Source organism: Oncorhynchus kisutch, linkage group LG21 (genome assembly GCF_002021735.2).
Source record: "Oncorhynchus kisutch isolate 150728-3 linkage group LG21, Okis_V2, whole genome shotgun sequence".
Taxonomy (NCBI): domain Eukaryota; kingdom Metazoa; phylum Chordata; class Actinopteri; order Salmoniformes; family Salmonidae; genus Oncorhynchus; species Oncorhynchus kisutch.
Window position 1 is genome coordinate 9917630 of NC_034194.2, and position 18673 is coordinate 9936302.

Consider the following 18673-nt stretch of genomic DNA (forward strand, 5'->3'; position numbering starts at 1 on the left):
GGTGAGTGATCACTGTCCTGATATCCAGAAGCTCTTTTTTGCCGTAAGATATGTTTGCAGAAACATTATGTACAAAAAGCAACCAGCATCAACTTCAGGTAGACAGTCAAAGCTCTGGTATGCTCAACTTAAACAATACCGTTCATTTCCAGTATACTAAAATTAACTAATAGTACATAGTATGTAGTATATACTTATTAAGTATGTAGTATACAGTATGTTAGTATGGGTATTCGAACACAGCTATGGATTATGTATGTGTGCCATTCATAGGGTGAATGGGCAAGACAAAATATATACACTCAACCGTTTCCTGTGTGTATCAAGAATGGTCCACCACCCAAAGGACATCCAGCCAACTTGACACAACTTTGGGAAGCATTGGAGTCAACTTAGGCCAGCATCCATGTGGAACACTTTCAACACCTTGTAGAGACCATGCCCGATGAATTGAGGCTGTTCTGAGGGCGCTATATTGTAATTATTTCGCCACTATGGCCTATTTATTGCCTTACCTCCCTTACCCTACCTCATTTGCACACACTGTATATAGACTTTTTCTATTGTATTATTGACTATATGTTTGTTTATTCCATGTGTAACTCTGTGTTGTTGTTTGTGTTACACTGCTTTGCTTTATCTTGGCCAGGTCGCAGTTGTAAATGAGAACGTGTTCTCAACTAGCCTACCTGGTTAAATAAAGGTGAAATAAAAAAAATAAAAAAATAAAAAGGGGGGGTTGGGAGGTGGTGCAACTCAATACTAGGAAGTTCTTAATATTTTGTACACTCAGTGTATGTCCTTTCAAGAATCCATTAACCCCTATTATAAAAGTATGGTCCACCAGGACAACACGTCCACCATGGTTTGATACAAGTCTATTACTGTAGAATAACTTTTTTTTGTTTTTATTCAAAAAATTTACTGCCACTTAGTGTCATTCGAATGTACTTTTATTATGTTTTATTTTGACTTGAGGAACTTATTCAAGAAAAATAAATAAAGCAAACGGGATGCAATATGGACAAAAAATGCACAAAATTCTTCCTGTCTCTCCTATACAGGAACGCTAACAAAAATAATTTGCAGAAACCCGTTTCTGAAGACAGAGTCATCTATGATTCTCCAAATTATATTTTAAAAGAGGAAGCTAATTATTTTAGGCAGATGTTCCCTTTTCCGTCTCATCCTCTCCCCCTGAATGAAGATTACGGTAAGGAATTCTTTCCAAATAATATAAAAAATGGAAAATTAACAAATGTACAGAAAGATCAGTGTACCAAATTAGAGGAATAACTTTTTGAGGCTATTAAATCCTTTCAGTCTGGAAAAACCCCAGGGCTTGATGGCATACCGGTAGAGGTATATCAAGTCTTTTTTGATATACTAAAAGCTCCATTTGTCACGCCCTGACCTTAGAGAGCCTTTTATTCTCTAATTTGGTTAGGTCGGGGTGTGACTAGAGTGGGTACTCTAGTTTTTGTATTTCAATGTTGGCCTGGTATGGTTCCCAATCAGAGGCAGCTGTCTATCGTTGTCTCTGATAGGGGATCATATTTAGGCAGCCTTTTTTCCCACTGGGTTTTTGTGGGATCATATTTCTGTGTAGTTGCCTGTGAGCACTGCTTGAGCTTCACATTTAGTTTGCTGTTTATTGTTTTTGTGAGTTTCCTTTATTAAACATGTGGATCCCAAATCACGCTGCTGATTATATTTCCAGTTCGTATGACGATCGTGACACCATTGTTAGATTGTTTTATCTACTCCTATAGAAATGGTAGTCTGCCAGGTACTCAGCAGGAAGGTCTGATTTTTCTATTACTTAAACAAGACCCAGATGGCAAATATAAAGACCCAGTCCATCTAAAACACTGGAGGCCCCTTACACTTCAATGTGTGATGCAACAATACTAGCAAAATGCATAGCACTCAGAATTAAAAGGGCTTTACCAGGTATTGTTCATCCTGATCAGACAGGTTTTTTACATGGACGATACATTGGAGATAATATACAACAACTACAAGAAATAATAGAACATCATGAAACATACAGTGGGGAGAACAAGTATTTGATACACTGCCGATTTTGCAGGTTTTCCTACTTACAAAGCATGTAGAGGTCTGTAATTTTTATCATAGGTACACATCAACTGTGAGAGACGGAATCTAAAACAAAAATCCAGAAAATCCCATTGTATGATTTTTAAGTAATTAATTTGCATTTTATTGCATGACATAAGTATTTGATCACCTACCAACCAGTAAGAATTCCGGCTCTCACAGACCTGTTAGTTTTTCTTTAAGAAGCCCTCCTGTTCTCCACTCATTACCTGTATTAACTGCACCTGTTTGAACTCGTTACCTGTATAAAAGACACCTATCCCCACACTCAATCAAACAGACGCCAACCTCTCCTCAATGGCCAAGATCAGAGAGCTGTGTAAGGACATCAGGGATAAAGTTGTAGACCTGCACAAGGCTGGGATGGGCTCCAGGACAATAGGCAAGCAGCTTGGTGAGAAGGCAACAACTGTTGGCGCAATTATTAGAAAATGGAAGAAGTTCAAGATGACGGTCAATCACCCTCGGTCTGGGGCTCCGTGCAAGATCTCACTTCGTGGGGCATCAATGATCATGAGGAAGGTGAGAGATCAGCCCAGAACTACATGGCAGGACCTGGTCAATGACCTGAAGAAAGCTGGAACCACAGTCTCAAAGAAAACCATTAGTAACACACTACGCTGTCATGGATTAAAATCCTGCAGCGCACGCAAGGTCCCCCTACTCAAGCCAGCGCATGTCCAGCCCTGTCTGAAGTTTGCCAATGACCATCTGGATGATCCAGAGGAGGAATGGGAGAAAGTCATGTGGTCTGATGAGCCAAACTTTGCTTTTTGGTCTAAACTCCACTCGCCGTGTTTGGAGGAAGAAGAAGGATGAGTACAACCCCAAGAACACCATCCCAACCGTGAAGCATGGAGGTGGAAACATCATTCTTTGGGGATGCTTTTCTGCAAAGGGGACAGGACGACTACACCGTATTGAGGGGAGGATGGATGGGGCCATGTATCACGAGATCTTGGCCAACAACCTCCTTCCCTCAGTAAGAGCATTGAAGATACTAAGGAGTGGCTCCGTAAGAAGCATCCCAAGGTCCTGGAGTGGCCTAGCCAGTCTCCAGACCTGAACCCAATAGAAAATCTTTAGAGGGAGCTGAAAGACCGTATTGCTCAGCGACAGCCCCGAAACCTGAAGGATCTGGAGAAGATCTTTATGAAGGAGGCAAAATCCCTGCTGCAGTGTGTGCAAAATTACAGACCTCTACATGCTTTGTAAGTAGGGAAACCTGCAAAATCGTCAGTGTATCAAATACTAGTTTTCCCCACTGTATAAGAAGCCAGGAATGGTATTTATAGCGGATTTTGAAAAGGCATTTGATAAAGTAAGACTGGATTTTACTTGTAAATGCCTGGATTTTTTTCAATTTCGGTAATTCTCTTATAAAATGGGTAAAAATAATGTATAGCAACCACATGTGTAAAATAGTAAATAATGGCTACTTCTCAGAGAGTTTTGAATTGTCAAGAGGAGATAAACAAGGGTGTATGTTGTCACCATATCTATTCGTAAATGCTAGCTATTAAAATCAGATCCAAGAACAAGGATTAGAAATCCAAGGCTTAAAAACAAAGGTGTCCATGTATGCCGATTACTCAAGTTTTATGTTAAGTCCGCAAGCTAGATCCCTGCAATGTCTCATTAAAGGTCTCGATAACTTGACTGTACTCTCTGGACTAAAACTTAATTATGATAAGTGTACAATATTAAGCATTGGATCCTTAAAAAAGACAATGTTTACATTACCCTGCAGCTTACCTATGAAATGGGCTGATGGTGAAGTAGACATACTCAGTATTCATATCACAAAATACATAAATAAGCTCTCCACAATGAATTTCAATAGAAAACTTGTAAAAGTAGACAAGATCCTGCAACCATGGAGAGGTAAATTCCTGTCTATTTGTGGAAAAATTGCCCTGATTAATTCCTTAGTCATATCTCAGTTTACTCACTTACTTATGGCGCTGCCTACTCCTGATTTGTTTTTCAGATCATATGAGCAAAAAAATATTTCACTTTGTCTGGGACGCTAAACCAGACAAAATAAAACGTGCTTATCTATGTAATGAATATGAATTGGGTGGGTTAAGATTAAATATAAAAGCACTAAACCTCTCTGTAAAAGCTTCACTCATTCAAAAGTTTTATTTGAATCCTAAATGGTTCTCAACTAGATTAATAAGAAAAGCTCATCCATTGTTTAAAAATGGCCTTTTTGCCTTTTTTCAAAGAATCTGTCTTTTTCAAACAAGCATTGCAGAGCTGGCTACAATTTCAATTTCATCCCCCTGAAAAGATAAAACAAATATTAACAAAAATATTATTACTGAACTCAAATGTGCTGGTTGATAAAGTACCTGTATTTATATGAAAGATGTTTGAAAAGGGTATTTTGTTCTTAAATTATATTGTTATGTCCTTCATGGAGTTATCAGAATTGTATGGGAAGGTCTGCTCAATCCAATAGTACAACCAATTGATTACAGCATTGCCATTGAACTGGTCTGTCTGCCCAATATAAAGGATCAAAGGAATAAAAATATCATAAATAGGAAAGTATACCAGTTTCATTTGAGGACCAGGATGTTGACAACTGCCATACAGATTGCAAAATAGTTGGGAAGAGATTTTTGATGTACCGATTTCATGGTACAGGGTGTATGAGTTGATATATTAAACAACGCAAGATTCAAAACTTCGTGCTTTTCAGCTAAAATTATTATATAGAATTCTTGCCACCATCAAAATGTTGAATATTTGGGGCATAAAATCATCGAAGCTCTGCAGATTTTGTTGTGAGGATACAGAATCAATAGACCATTTATTTTGGTATTGCCCTCAGGTAGCCTGTTTCTGGTCTCAGGTTCAGGAATGGCTGAAAATGCATAGCATTGACCTAAAATTGACCCTAGAAATAGTAATGTTAGGAGATCTGGAGAGACTGGGTCAGTCAATTACTAATATACTAATGCTCTTAGTAAAGGTTTTTATCTTCAACACAATCTGTAGATTCTATTTGATTAGATAGATTGAAATTGTATGTTAAACATCATAGCATAGTTGAAAGATATGTGTTGCGTAGAAACACGAAGTGGGTGGCCAGCAGAGATAGATGGGATGGGCTGAGGGTTGGTATGTGGAATTGGAGACAAGTGGGAGTGGAGTTGCTGTGTGTGAGAGAGTATGATGGTCAAAAGATAAAAAATTTAAAAGTCAAAATAAAAAAAATTTAAGTTAGTTTTGATTAACTACACAAAGTTGTCCAGTCAATTCTGACAAGGGATAGCAGGTCAATGACGCAAAGACTTTGAAAACCTGTCCAAGAAAATAGGGTTATAGTGCTGCTTGTTTACACACACAAACAAAAGTTTCCCCTGAAGCCTGTAAAAAATGTGAGGTAATATTGTTGTTGGGTAATTTGTTGACTTCTGTGTTCGAAAAAGCCTTGGTTTCATGCATGTCAACATCAGAAGCCTCCTCCCTAAGTTTGTCTTACTCACTGCTTTAGCACACTCTGCTAACCCTGATGTCCTTGCTGTGTCTGAATCCTGGCTCAGGAAGGCCACCAAAAATTCAGAGATTTCCATACCCAACTATAACATCTTCCGTCAAGATAGAACTGCCAAAGGGGGAGGAGTTGCAGTTTACTGCAGAGATGGCCTGCAAAGTAATGTCATACTTTCCAGGTCCATACCCAAACAGTTCGAACTACTAATTTTGAAAATTACTCTCTCCAGAAATAAGTCTCTCACGGTTGCCGCCTGCTACCGACCCCCCTCAGCTCCCAGCTGTGCCCTGGACACCATTTGTGAATTGATCGCCCCCCATCTAGCTTCAGAGTTTGTTCTGTTAGGTGACCTAAACTGGGATATGCTTAACACCCCGCCAGTCCTACAATCTAAGCTAGATGCCCTCAATCTCACACAAATCATCAAGGAACCCACCAGGTACAACCCTAACTCTGTAAACAAGGGCACCCTCATAGACGTCATCCTGACCAACTGGCCCTCCAAATACACCTCCGCTGTCTTCAACCAGGATCTCAGCGATCACTGCCTCATTGCCTGTATCCGCTACGGAGCCGCAGTCAAACGACCACCCCTCATCACTGTCAAGCGCTCCCTAAAACACTTCTGTGAGCAGGCCTTTCTAATCGACCTGGCCCGGGTATCCTGGAAGGACATTGACCTCATCCCGTCAGTTGAGGATGCCTGGTCATTCTTTAAAAGTAACTTCCTCACCATTTTAGATAAGCATGCTCCGTTCAAAAAATGCAGAACTAAGAACAGATACAGCCCTTGGTTCACCCCAGACCTGACTGCCCTCGACCAGCACAAAAACATCCTGTGGCGGACTGCAATAGCATCGAATAGTCCCCGTGATATGCAACTGTTCAGGGAAGTCCGGAACCAATACACGCAGTCAGTCAGGAAAGCTAAGGCCAGCTTCTTCAGGCAGAAGTTTGCATCCTGTAGCTCCAACTCCAAAAAGTTCTGGGACACTGTGAAGTCCATGGAGAACAAGAGCACCTCCTCCCAGCTGCCCACTGCACTGAGGCTAGGTAACACGGTCACCACTGATAAATCCATGATTATCGAAAACTTCAATAAGCATTTCTCAACGGCTGGCCATGCCTTCCGCCTGGCTACTTCAACCTCGGCCAACAGCTCCGCCCCCCCCGCAGCTCCTCGCCCAAGCCTCTCCAGGTTCTCCTTTACCCAAATCCAGATAGCAGATGTTCTGAAAGAGCTGCAAAACCTGGACCCGTACAAATCAGCTGGGCTTGACAATCTGGACCCTCTATTTCTGAAACTATCTGCCACCATTGTCGCAACCCCTATTACCAGCCTGTTCAACCTCTCTTTCATCTCGTCTGAGATCCCCAAGGATTGGAAAGCTGCCGCAGTCATCCCCCTCTTCAAAGGGGGAGACACCCTGGACCCAAACTGTTACAGACCTATATCCATCCTGCCCTGCCTATCTAAGGTCTTCGAAAGCCAAGTCAACAAACAGGTCACTGACCATCTCGAATCCCACCGTACCTTCTCCGCTGTGCAATCTGGTTTCCGAGCCGGTCATGGGTGCACCTCAGCCACACTCAAGGTACTAAACGACATCATAACCGCCATCGATAAAAGACAGTACTGTGCAGCCGTCTTCATCGACCTCGCCAAGGCTTTCGACTCTGTCAATCACCATATTCTTATCGGCAGACTCAGTAGCCTCGGTTTTTCGGATGACTGCCTTGCCTGGTTCACCAATTACTTTGCAGACAGAGTTCAGTGTGTCAAATCGGAGGGCATGCTGTCCGGTCCTCTGGCAGTCTCTATGGGGGTGCCACAGGGTTCAATTCTCGGGCCGACTCTTTTCTCTGTGTATATCAATGATGTTGCTCTTGCTGCGGGCGATTCCCTGATCCACCTCTACGCAGACGACACCATTCTATATACTTTCGGCCCGTCTCTGGACACTGTGCTATCTAACCTCCAAACAAGCTTCAATGCCATACAACACTCCTTCCGTGGCCTCCAACTGCTCTTAAACGCTAGTAAGACCAAATGCATGCTTTTCAACCGGTCGCTGCCTGCACCTGCATGCCCGACTAGCATCACCACCCTGGATGGTTCCGACCTAGAATATGTGGACGTCTATAAGTACCTAGGTGTCTGGCTAGACCGCAAACTCTCCTTCCAGACTCATATCAAACATCTCCAATCGAAATCAAATCAAGAGTCGGCTTTCGGCAGCGTAGCCTAGTGGTTAGAGCGTTGGACTAGTAACCGGAAGGTTGCGAGTTCAAACCCCCGAGCTGACAAGGTACAAATCTGTCGTTCTGCCCCTGAACAGGCAGTTAACCCACTGTTCCCAGGCCGTCATTGAAAATAAGAATGTGTTCTTAACTGACTTGCCTGGTTAAATAAAGGTAAAATAAAAATAAAAATAAAATTTCTATTCCGCAACAAAGCCTCCTTCACTCAAGCCGCCAAGCTTACCCTAGTAAAACTGACTATCCTACCGATCCTCGACTTCGGCGATGTCATCTACAAAATGGCTTCCAACACTCTACTCAGCAAACTGGATGCAGTCTATCACAGTGCCATCCGTTTTGTCACTAAAGCACCTTATACTACCCACCACTGCGACTTGTATGCTCTAGTCGGCTGGCCCTCGCTACATATTCGTCGCCAGACCCACTGGCTCCAGGTCATCTACAAGTCTATGCTAGGTAAAGCTCCGCCTTATCTCAGCTCACTGGTCACGATGGCAACACCCATCCGTAGCACGCGCTCCAGCAGGTGTATCTCACTGATCATCCCTAAAGCCAACACCTCATTTGGCCGCCTTTCGTTCCAGTACTCTGCTGCCTGTGACTGGAACGAATTGCAAAAATCGCTGAAGTTGGAGACTTTCATCTCCCTCACCAACTTCAAACATCAGCTATCTGAGCAGCTAACCGATCGCTGCAGCTGTACATAGTCTATTGGTAAATAGCCCACCCTTTTCACCTACCTCATCCCCGTACTGTTTCTATTTATTTACTTTTCTGCTCTTCTGCACACCAATATCTCTACCTGTACATGACCATCTGATCTTTTATCACTCCAGTGTTAATCTGCAAAATTGTAATTATTTGCCTACCTCCTCATGCCTTTTGCACACATTGTATATAGACCCCCCCTTCGTTTTCTACTGTGTTATTGACTTGTTAATTGTTTACTCCATGTGTAACTCTTTGTTGTATGCTCACACTGCTATGCTTTATCTTGGCCAGGTCGCAGTTGCAAATGAGAACTTGTTCTCAACTAGCCTACCTGGTTAAATAAAGGTGAAATAAAAATAAAAATAAAAATAAAAAAGTGGCAGCGGGCCCGTTGAGAAAAGTGCCAACTTGGCTAAGAGCACATGCTCCCATATGACAGGACACATGTCGTAGGGAGAGGGTCTCACCGAGACTCTCTATTTATACCCGTTGGCAGCCTTGAACAATGCAGGACATTTATTATTGCTTCTATTCTTAGCAGCTGCACAGAGGGGATATTTATAAATGTGTGGCTGGAGCTGATCAAAGCCCCATCCAATTTGAATTATCTGAGACCTGGCCATGAATAATTGTTCACCCCGCAAGACCCTAGTATAATCGTATCAATGTCCACACTTAAGCGTATGGTATCATGGTTTGATAGAGAGTGTGATTGGTGTCGTTGATGTTTTGTTATGTTATGTTACGTTACGTTATGTTTATCCCATAAACTATTTCACCTGACATTATGCTAAAACTTTAAAGGCAGTAACCTACTCCTGGTGTTATTGTTTTTGCTGAATGTGCTAAAAATGGATGCAGGTGTAGATACAGGAAATACAACACGTTCAGATTTACATAACATTCGAATTAATACTCATAGTCAATGTTGAAATAGCATCGGCAGTTGGCGATATCACAGCCGGGTTGTGTTGTTATGAATATGTGTCACTGTTAAAGGGGAATTTCACCCAGGGGAAATCTGGGATTGTTTTCATCATGTCTGAGGCATTTCTAGGACAGTGAGATGTGTTTCACACATAATTGCCCAGGAGTAAGGCAGGTCTGGGCTTTGCATGCTGAATTGATACACCGTATCACGGCCTCTGGTGTATTTATGGGCGAGGCTGACAATAAATGTAGTCCTGCTTTTTGGCATTTTGCAAAGGCTCTATGTGATGCTGATATAAGTTCTGTAGCTATACGTTCTGTGCATGTAGATATGGTTGTCCTTATTCAATAGAGCCTTTGGACATCTTTCAGCAATGTTCTTATCAGCAGATTCATTGCTAATTATACAAGCTGACACAATTTTTCCGTATTTGAAAGACTACAACTCGTATGGGCGGTGCTTCGTGCTCTGGCCCCGTCCTGCCCCAAAGGCAGACTTTTTTAAAAGTGAGGCGGACACAATCCATTTGGCAAAACGGAAATAACTGACCAGAGCACAATGGCATCAAGTGACTCCTCTCATCAACACGAATTCGAAGATGGAGCTTTTTTTTTTAGCTACATGGTGACATTCAACCATACATGTTTCAACCGGAATATAGCGAAGAGGATTCGAAACAAGGAGTTGGATTTAGCTAGAGGCTCAGCTACAGCCATTTACAGCACCAAGAGGGCAGATGACAAATACGGTGTCTAGTAAGTCATTTTTCCTGCAAGCCACCTAGATATCTTTAGTTTATCTACTGAAACCCATATTGCGTATTACTGACGAACATACTTTTGTGGTACAGTGGGGGGACATCATGTTTTTTCCCAGTTTGCTAACTTTAGGTAGCTAGCTAGCTAAATTAGCTAAATAATACAGGTAGTCATATCCGTGACAAAAAAATTAAGAGGTTTTACCATGAGAGATCTATTGTATCGATTGTAAAACCTCTTCTCTTTTTAGTCGTAGATATGGCTACTTAACAGCAAGTGATAACGTTACAACCAGCTACCTAAAGCTAGGTTTATCAGCAAACGTTAGCACATGACTGGAGTTGGCTAGCTAGTTAGCCTGGCACCTGCCAACTTATTACTAGGCCTCCCTTATGTAACTTTTTAGCAAACATGTAACATCAGCAACTGTAAATAGTTTTACTAGCTAGCTATGTAACATAATTGACAATGACCATGGATGCATTTCAAAATCACAAAATTATAGGCATGACTCAAAATAGGATTACAAACAGATGTGAATAACAATTATAGGCTATGCAGCAAGCTAGCTACTTAAGTTTACTAGCTAACAGTGAGGAGAAAAAAATAATACAACAATTTAAATGTTGTAAATCTCTAAAAATGCTACGCTGGTTTTACTATAAAAAAGATTTGCCTAAGCATGCCCGTTAGACATATACTCTGCCTACCTACTTACCTAGGTACATTTCTACTGTCTGGTCACTGTGCAAAGGTTGAAGGCTATGCCATATTTCTTTCTATTAGGCTAGATATTGTTCTAAATGTAATCTATGTGCCTATGCACATGTTTGCATGTTCAACTAGACTACCCTAATAGTGTTATGCTGGCACAGTTCAACTGTTGTTTAAACTGTGCAACGGAGTATCATTTATTATCTTTTTTTGTCTTACAGGCAATACTGTGTGGTGCCTGGGTTTCTTTCTAGAGTGGATTCTTAGAGAGAGAAGTAATTCCTTTGCCTGCGCATGTTATTGTAGAACTGACTCCTGTGAACTGTATCCCTCTCGATGGATTGGATATTATGCTGGATTTCAAGCAGAAGATGACTCAAGAGGAGCTGAATGGCAGTTTGATCATGACAACACACCTCCCACAGCTATACATTTGTTCTCTGAATTTACTGTATGTTTCTTTGGAATAGCAATTTTATCATGACCACCTCACCCATCATCTGCTGATCATCAGTTCTCTTAGCTACAAATTGATACACCAGACAATGTGATTTAACCAAATATGTTTGGTATCCATTACTGGGAGTTACAGGATAGGTACTGTTTGGTGTAGCATGGCATTTTTGATGGTGTCTTCGTCCTCGGTTTGTGGAAACAGGAGTCTCAGAAAATGTCCATGTCCAATTGCAGGGGTTCAGTTTGAGTTTAGAAAATGCTCATTTATTGTAACAAATACTTAGCTATATAGACAATTATAGTGTTTTCCAGACAAGGGTGGAATAGATGGCTACCAGATTGAGTTACTCTTATTTGTTAACATTAGCTAGCTTACGCTAGCTAACATTAGTCCAAGATAGAAAAAACAGACAAACAAACATGCTTACTACTGCTGAAGGTAGCTACCAGTCTAGCAGTGACTACCATGGCATTGGCGAAATTGATTGACAGTGTGTATCCAAAAGATAGCTAGCAATATGATTTTGCTGATAGCTTTCAGAGTTACAAGACTGTAATGTTTGCTAACGTAGATCATTTAACTAGTCCAGCTGACGTTACGCTACCTCGAATTGAGAATCTTTCATTTTGTTGTGAAAGGAGAAAACGATGGTATCGCATCACTTCTCAGCTATCGTCAAATGGATTCCCCATCTGTTCAGCCTGAAAATCCCTCTGATAATCTTTGGTCACCGTAAGCATCATTCTTCATATCCGCAAACCACTGGCAGCATCTGGATAAATCGATACCTGATAGGTAGAAAGGTGAAAGATAACACATTTTTGCGCTTGGTTCTAATTAGGACAGCCAGACAGAAGACCACGCGGGCATGATGACAAACGTTAGTTAAAAAACAAACGTATAAAAAAAATGTGCCTGGAGAAGTTCTGAGATTTCTGTGTGTTGTAAACAACGCCATGTACCAAGTTTGTGGGTACACCCCATCTACCTAACGGTGCTATCTGCATTCACTATGAATGCTGCCCTGACAAAAAAAACATTGCCGTTTGGAAACTGAAGTAAAAGTGTTATACTGCACTCTAACTGCATTTGCACTGCAAAATTACTGCAGTAAAAAAAGTAACTTTGGACGCAGTATTTGCAGCATACTGCTGTTACACTGCACTATAATTGCAGTTATACTGCACTCTGACTGCAATCTTTTTTTGTAAGGGTGGACTGTGGTTCACTATGAGCAGACGAATACACAGGAATTCAAAACTTCCAGATTCTACCGGTAAAATGAAAATGCGCTCTTTCTAGCTTGTGGTTTGGATAATGTTGATGTTTATGACAAAAATGTAATGTTGTCAATAAAATAATGACTATATGCTGTGACAGAGCCAGTGTGAAATTCCCCTTTCATGTTCATGAAAAGCACTTACAGTAATTCTCCCAGGTTGAATAAACATAACAATTAATCACCAACCCTGAATCAATATTAATCTTAGTCACATTTTACAATAGTAACCAAAATAATATCACCAGACCATTCTTGATGATGATCTCCTATTGTTTTCTGTGGTAGGCGTGCACCATTCAGGATAGCAAAGGCTATGCAGCCTACTTGTCAGGTGCTAGTGAAAGCCACAACTATTTCCACTGGTAAAAAAAAGTAAGTGATTCTGTTATATTCTAAAGCCTCTTCCAAAATACACAACACGGTTGTACTCTGGGATTTCTGAAAAATACACAACAAATGACTCAGCATAGCAGATTCATCAGCTTTCCCCAGTGAAACCCATGTTAACACTGACAGCGTGGTGAATGTGCTTTTTGCAAACTGAGCCAGTTTGTCTGGTTACAAAACATGGAATAAAAGTACAGGTCAACGTTGGTTGGAGGATTGTCACACTGATGTTAGTGAGGTATTTTGAAAGGCTAGTTTGTCCTATAGAATGGTTTAGCTTTATGCGCATAGATTCTATGTTTGTCAAACCTAGAAATAGCTTAGATAAACTGCATGAATGCTGTGGAACCTATACTCTAAAAACAAATAGTTCTATATAGTGCCAAATAAGGTTTATTATAAAGAACCATGCGTTTAAAGTTCTAAATGGAACCTGTATGGTGTTATAAAGAACCCTATCCTAAGGTTCTATAAATAACCATTAAAAAAAGGTTATATACACCATCAAAAAAGGGTTCTGCTATGGATACAACCCTTTTTAGGACTACAAATATAGGATCTTAATTTGAGCCAGTTTGCTACAGCAGGAAAATAATCCTGCAGCAACAGAAAATGTAAATAATTATGTGAATTATAATGAATATGCATGTTTTGTATGGGTTAATACATTTTTCATTAGGGCAAATGAAGTCTGACATTTTCAAATGGAAATTGCAACCATTAGAAGCCTAAAATTGCATTGAATAGACAAGTTTGTATTTCCTGCACAAAAGAGTGATCAAATTAAGATATTGCATCTGTGTATATATAGCCTTCTCTTATGGTTCTTTGCGGAACCTTTATGGAGAATGGTTATATAAATAACCTTGCTCAATCTCAACCTTTTTTTTACAACCTTACAGGTTTTTTTGATTCTGGTTTAATAGCCATACTATAGTTTACAATTTCAATAGGTTTTATTATTGTGTTTATTAACAAGTTGAATCAGGTGTGCTAGCTCTGGAACAGCTAGGGGCCCCTGAGGAGAGAATTGATGTACTAACAAAAAAGCAAGTTCAGTGAGTGTATTTAGTAAATAAATGAACATGGACCAAAACAAGAAACACGGGTAGCGTACAGACATGAACAGAAACAGTAACGCCTGGGGAAGGAACGAAAGGGAGTGAGAGATATTGGGAAGGTAATCAGGAAGGTGATGAAGTCTGTCTGAGTCTGATGAGGCACTGGTGCGTGTAACAATGGTGACAGGTGTGTGTAATAACGAGTAGCCTGGTGACCTAAAGAGCTGGAGAGGGAGTATATGCGACAATTTAGAACTACTGACATAGTCAACCGTTCTCAATTGACAGAAGGCCATATGATTCTTTCACAAAACACCATCACTGGCCATAGTCATACAGTATATAACATGAAATAGCATAACACAACAGATCAACTGAAATGACACTCACTTATGGTTGCACAAAAAGAGCTGTGCACAAACCACACCCCAAAATATTCTGGAAAAAAAAAACATTTTTTGAACTTCAAAGAACCATTTAAAGGCTCAAAGGTTACTTTGGGTCAATATGGTTCCACATAGAACCACCACCCTTCCCAAATAACCCTTGAAGAACCCTCCTTTTTTGTGTGTAGCGTTTTGCGTCTTGTCACTTTCCATGATGAACCACAGTCCTATGATTTATTAACCAGACATTGAAAGATCACAAAATGATTTATTGCCAGTGAATTTTATTGTAGAATTGTATTTTTATAACCATACCTTTATGTACACACATTTAAATTAAATGTGGGAAAGTCCTTGATATGTTAACATGCATTTTTTTCATTTAGTTGTTCAACTAGTTTATCTTGAGAATTTCACCCCACTTTTCATTCCAAAGTTTGATTTGCACTGTACACTTATGTTGTAGAACAAAATGTACCTTGGTTACCATAAATAATAATACTTACATTACAGGCATTTTTAATTTACAATGGAGATAGCAAAATGGAGGCTTGTTTTTTTTTACAGTAGTGCAATGGCATACAGTATACAGTAAGGGAACTTGCAAATTCATGTTCATTAGCTTTTAGGACTACTCACATTATTTTAGTTATATTTAAGTGAACATCTATTTACCAATCTTCATGTTTCCACAACATAAATGATCCATGATTTGACACAGCAGCACTAGAGAAATGCTCATGTGCCATATGAGGTCATAAGGTCCCCATTGGGAGAAGAATGTTCTTGTATCTTCAATTTCTCAGGCCCAAATCATCTTTGGCTGCAGATATGGTTCGGTCTGTGTTTCACTTCAATGGGAGCTTTCTTAATGTCAAGGCTTAGAACCCATGATAAAATGAACTCACAGGTTTCCTTCATTGACCGATGACACGCATATTACCGGATCATGTCAAAACTTTTATGCTAAACAGGGCAGCGTGGGGTTGTACGTGTTTCTCGCTCTATTTGGAAAATCTGACAGCTAATTCACCGTGTGGTATTTGCTGGTTCTGAAGCACAGGAAGAAGCTAAACCACTTCCTGTGTTCACTTAAAGAGCAGCCCAAGCGCTGTCACAACTTAACCTCTTGTAGCCTAGGAAATAGGTTGTCCTACATATACATTTTTTTGTTAACCCAAGAAACAGGTTTTCTTACATTGCTTTTTTTAAAGTAACCTATATTCGTGTACTGTATATCCGCATTATGTTCGCCTAGAAAAGTATATGTGACTCACCACCTGGATTCGGTCTTATGTGGCAAAATGTTAAAAATAAAAATAATAAAACAATTACATTGGTAAAAGGTGGAGACTCAGAGCTACAAAATGTTATATCATATACTGCATTTCTTTAGGAACAATGGGAAAGTAGTTCTGCTTTGAAAGTTGATAAACTTGTAAACTCACTTTTGAGAAAAGGGCCTTAAAATGTTGTAGTACATACTGGAGAGCTCTCCTTTGTTTACACCAATTCAGCATTGTTCACACCCTCTTAACAGTTAAGCCAGCACCACCCATCTCTTTAAGGATTCACATGTGAGGTCATATGCTTAAGAGTGAGTAGTGTAGTAAAGATTAAGACTAAAAGTGGTAGGTGGGTGGGGCTGGTTTAAGAGGGTGTGAACAATGCTGAATGGGTGTAGAGGAAGGAGAGCTTTTTTTCCAATTTTGCTACATAAGACCGAATCCAGGTGGTGAGTCACATATACTTGTCTAGGCGAACATAAATAGGATACACAGTACATGAATATAGGTTGAGGGCAGGGGTGGCAGGTAGCCTAGTGGTTAGAGTGCTTGGTCAGTAACTGAAAGGTTACTGGATTGAATCCCCGAGCTGACAAGGTAAAAATCTCTCATTCTGCCCCTGAGCAAGGAAGTTTACAAACTGTTCCCCGGGCTCCGTTGAGGCAGCCCCCCACACCTCTCTGATCCAAAGGGGGTTGGGTTAAATGCAGAAGAAGCATTCAATTGTACAACTGACTAGGTTTTCCCCTTTCCCCCCCCTTTCCCCTTTCCCCAGACACACTTGTTTAAATTGATGGGTCATGTGACAGAAATGCTATATCCCCCAGCAATATCTGGTGGTGGAAAAAGTACTAAATTGTCATGCTTGAGTAAATGTAAAGATAGCTTAATAGAAGATAAAGTCACCCAGTAAAATACTACTTGAGTAAAAGTCTAAATGTATTTGGTTTTAAAAATACTTAAGTATCAAAAGTAAATGGAATTGCTAAAATGTACTTAAGTATCAAAAGTATAAATAATTTTAAATTCCTTATATTAAACCAGACAGAACCATTTTTTAATATATCTTTTTTTATTGACGGATAGCCAGGGACACACTACAACACTCAGACATAATTTACAAACAAAGCATTTGTGTTTAGTGAGTCTGCCAGATGAAATGCAGTAGGGATGACCAGGGATGTTCTCTTGATAAGTGTTTGAATTGTAACGAGTACTTTTGGGTGTCAGGGAAAATGTATGGAGTAAAAAGTACATTATTTTCTTTCGCAATGTAGTTAAGTAAATGTAAAAGTTGCCAAAAATATAAATAGTAAAGTAATGTACAGATAACTCCAAAAAATACTTAAGTAGAACTTCACGGTATTTTTACTGAAGTACTTTACACCACTGCCCAAATGTCTTCACACCAGTCAGTACATTAGCTTACTTCATATACTGTTACACATGCACTTATCACAGTATTCCATACATAAGTTAAGGCCATGCAACCGGAGTTGAAACTTGAGTGAGGTGCACATATACAGTACATAAACAGAGGCATGCGGCATATATTTATGTGTTGGACAATTGATACGGTCACATGATATTGTTGTGGTATGTCACAAAATCATGTTACGACCACACATATCAATATTAATTTTATATATAAAAATGTTGCTAAGTCTTGCTAAGTGGATGGGTCTCTACAGAAGGTGTAAGCGGTACAGCCAAATGGTTACTTGCATAGTAGCAATATCAGAAATAGATAGTGTCAATTTAAATAAAATAATATAGAGTATGTACACGAACAATATCAATAACAATAGTGATAGATGAGGTAGTTGTATGCATACAATCAGGGGTAAAGTGGCTGGTGTTACGTGAGATGTATTTAAAGCCGAAATCAATTAAGAAATGTTTTATACATGTTCCCCCCCCCCCCCCATCTGCCCATCAAACACCAATTTATAACATTTCCTCTGCGAGGCTGAGGATTTAAAAGATTTGAAAGATTCTGCAGCTTTTGGGTTTTTGGGAGAAAATGTCACAGATGGGCATACTGCAGGCTCGACAGCTTGAAAAGCAACATGTCTAGTGATGGGAGAGAGAGACAGTGCCAAGGATTCAACAGTCTGTTGACCTATGGCCCCATAACTCACTGCACAATTCGTCCGATTAAACTCAATTTACATAGCACAGCGCTATTGTAAAGAGGGAGATAATGGATTTGGAAAGAGAGTGTTTGGGAGGAGGGGTGTCGGACAAAAAAGGAACTAATCTGCTGAAACTTGATGAAGGTAATTATCCAGTTTACCGTAGGTTCAAATCCATTTCCAAATCTACGTATATGAGAAATCAAATGATTACAGACAATCAAACAATTCACTTACAGGTCCTCATCATATTTCAACGTCAGATATTCTATAGCCTTAATTAATAGGTTTAATTATTTGATTAAAAAACATCCTTAATTCACACTGACTCTATCTCTCTCTGTCTCATTTTGACTGTAGAAAGATCTGATCCTACCTAACTGTTTTGACATGGCTTTTTCATTAGCACTTTGGCTGTGGCCTTCATTGTATGAAACTAGGATGTACAGTATTTTGTAAGGCCTTACATCAAGGCTCAATCAATCATGAGCCATAACTGCCAAGCTGTATCAGATCACCCCCAATGATAACAGAAAAGGTGGTATTGGCAGCTCCCAGAATTGTGGCTGAGCCGTTTAAACAACTGGAATGAATAATTTGGTATTGTTGAAGGATAAAATGTCTCCCCAGCTGTCACGCTATCTCTGAGCAGAGGCCAACATCTGTGACAGTCT

General features: G+C 40.0%; 1 long non-coding RNA gene across 1 annotated transcript; it reads left to right on the top strand.

The window, feature by feature from the left end:
• Window positions 1-9996: 9996 nt before the first annotated feature.
• LOC109866492 (uncharacterized) lies at window positions 9997-12841 on the top strand. The gene is made up of 2 exons (XR_002251694.2): window positions 9997-10288; window positions 11227-12841. It is a non-coding gene; the product is annotated as an uncharacterized LOC109866492 (long non-coding RNA).
• Window positions 12842-18673: the final 5832 nt, after the last annotated feature.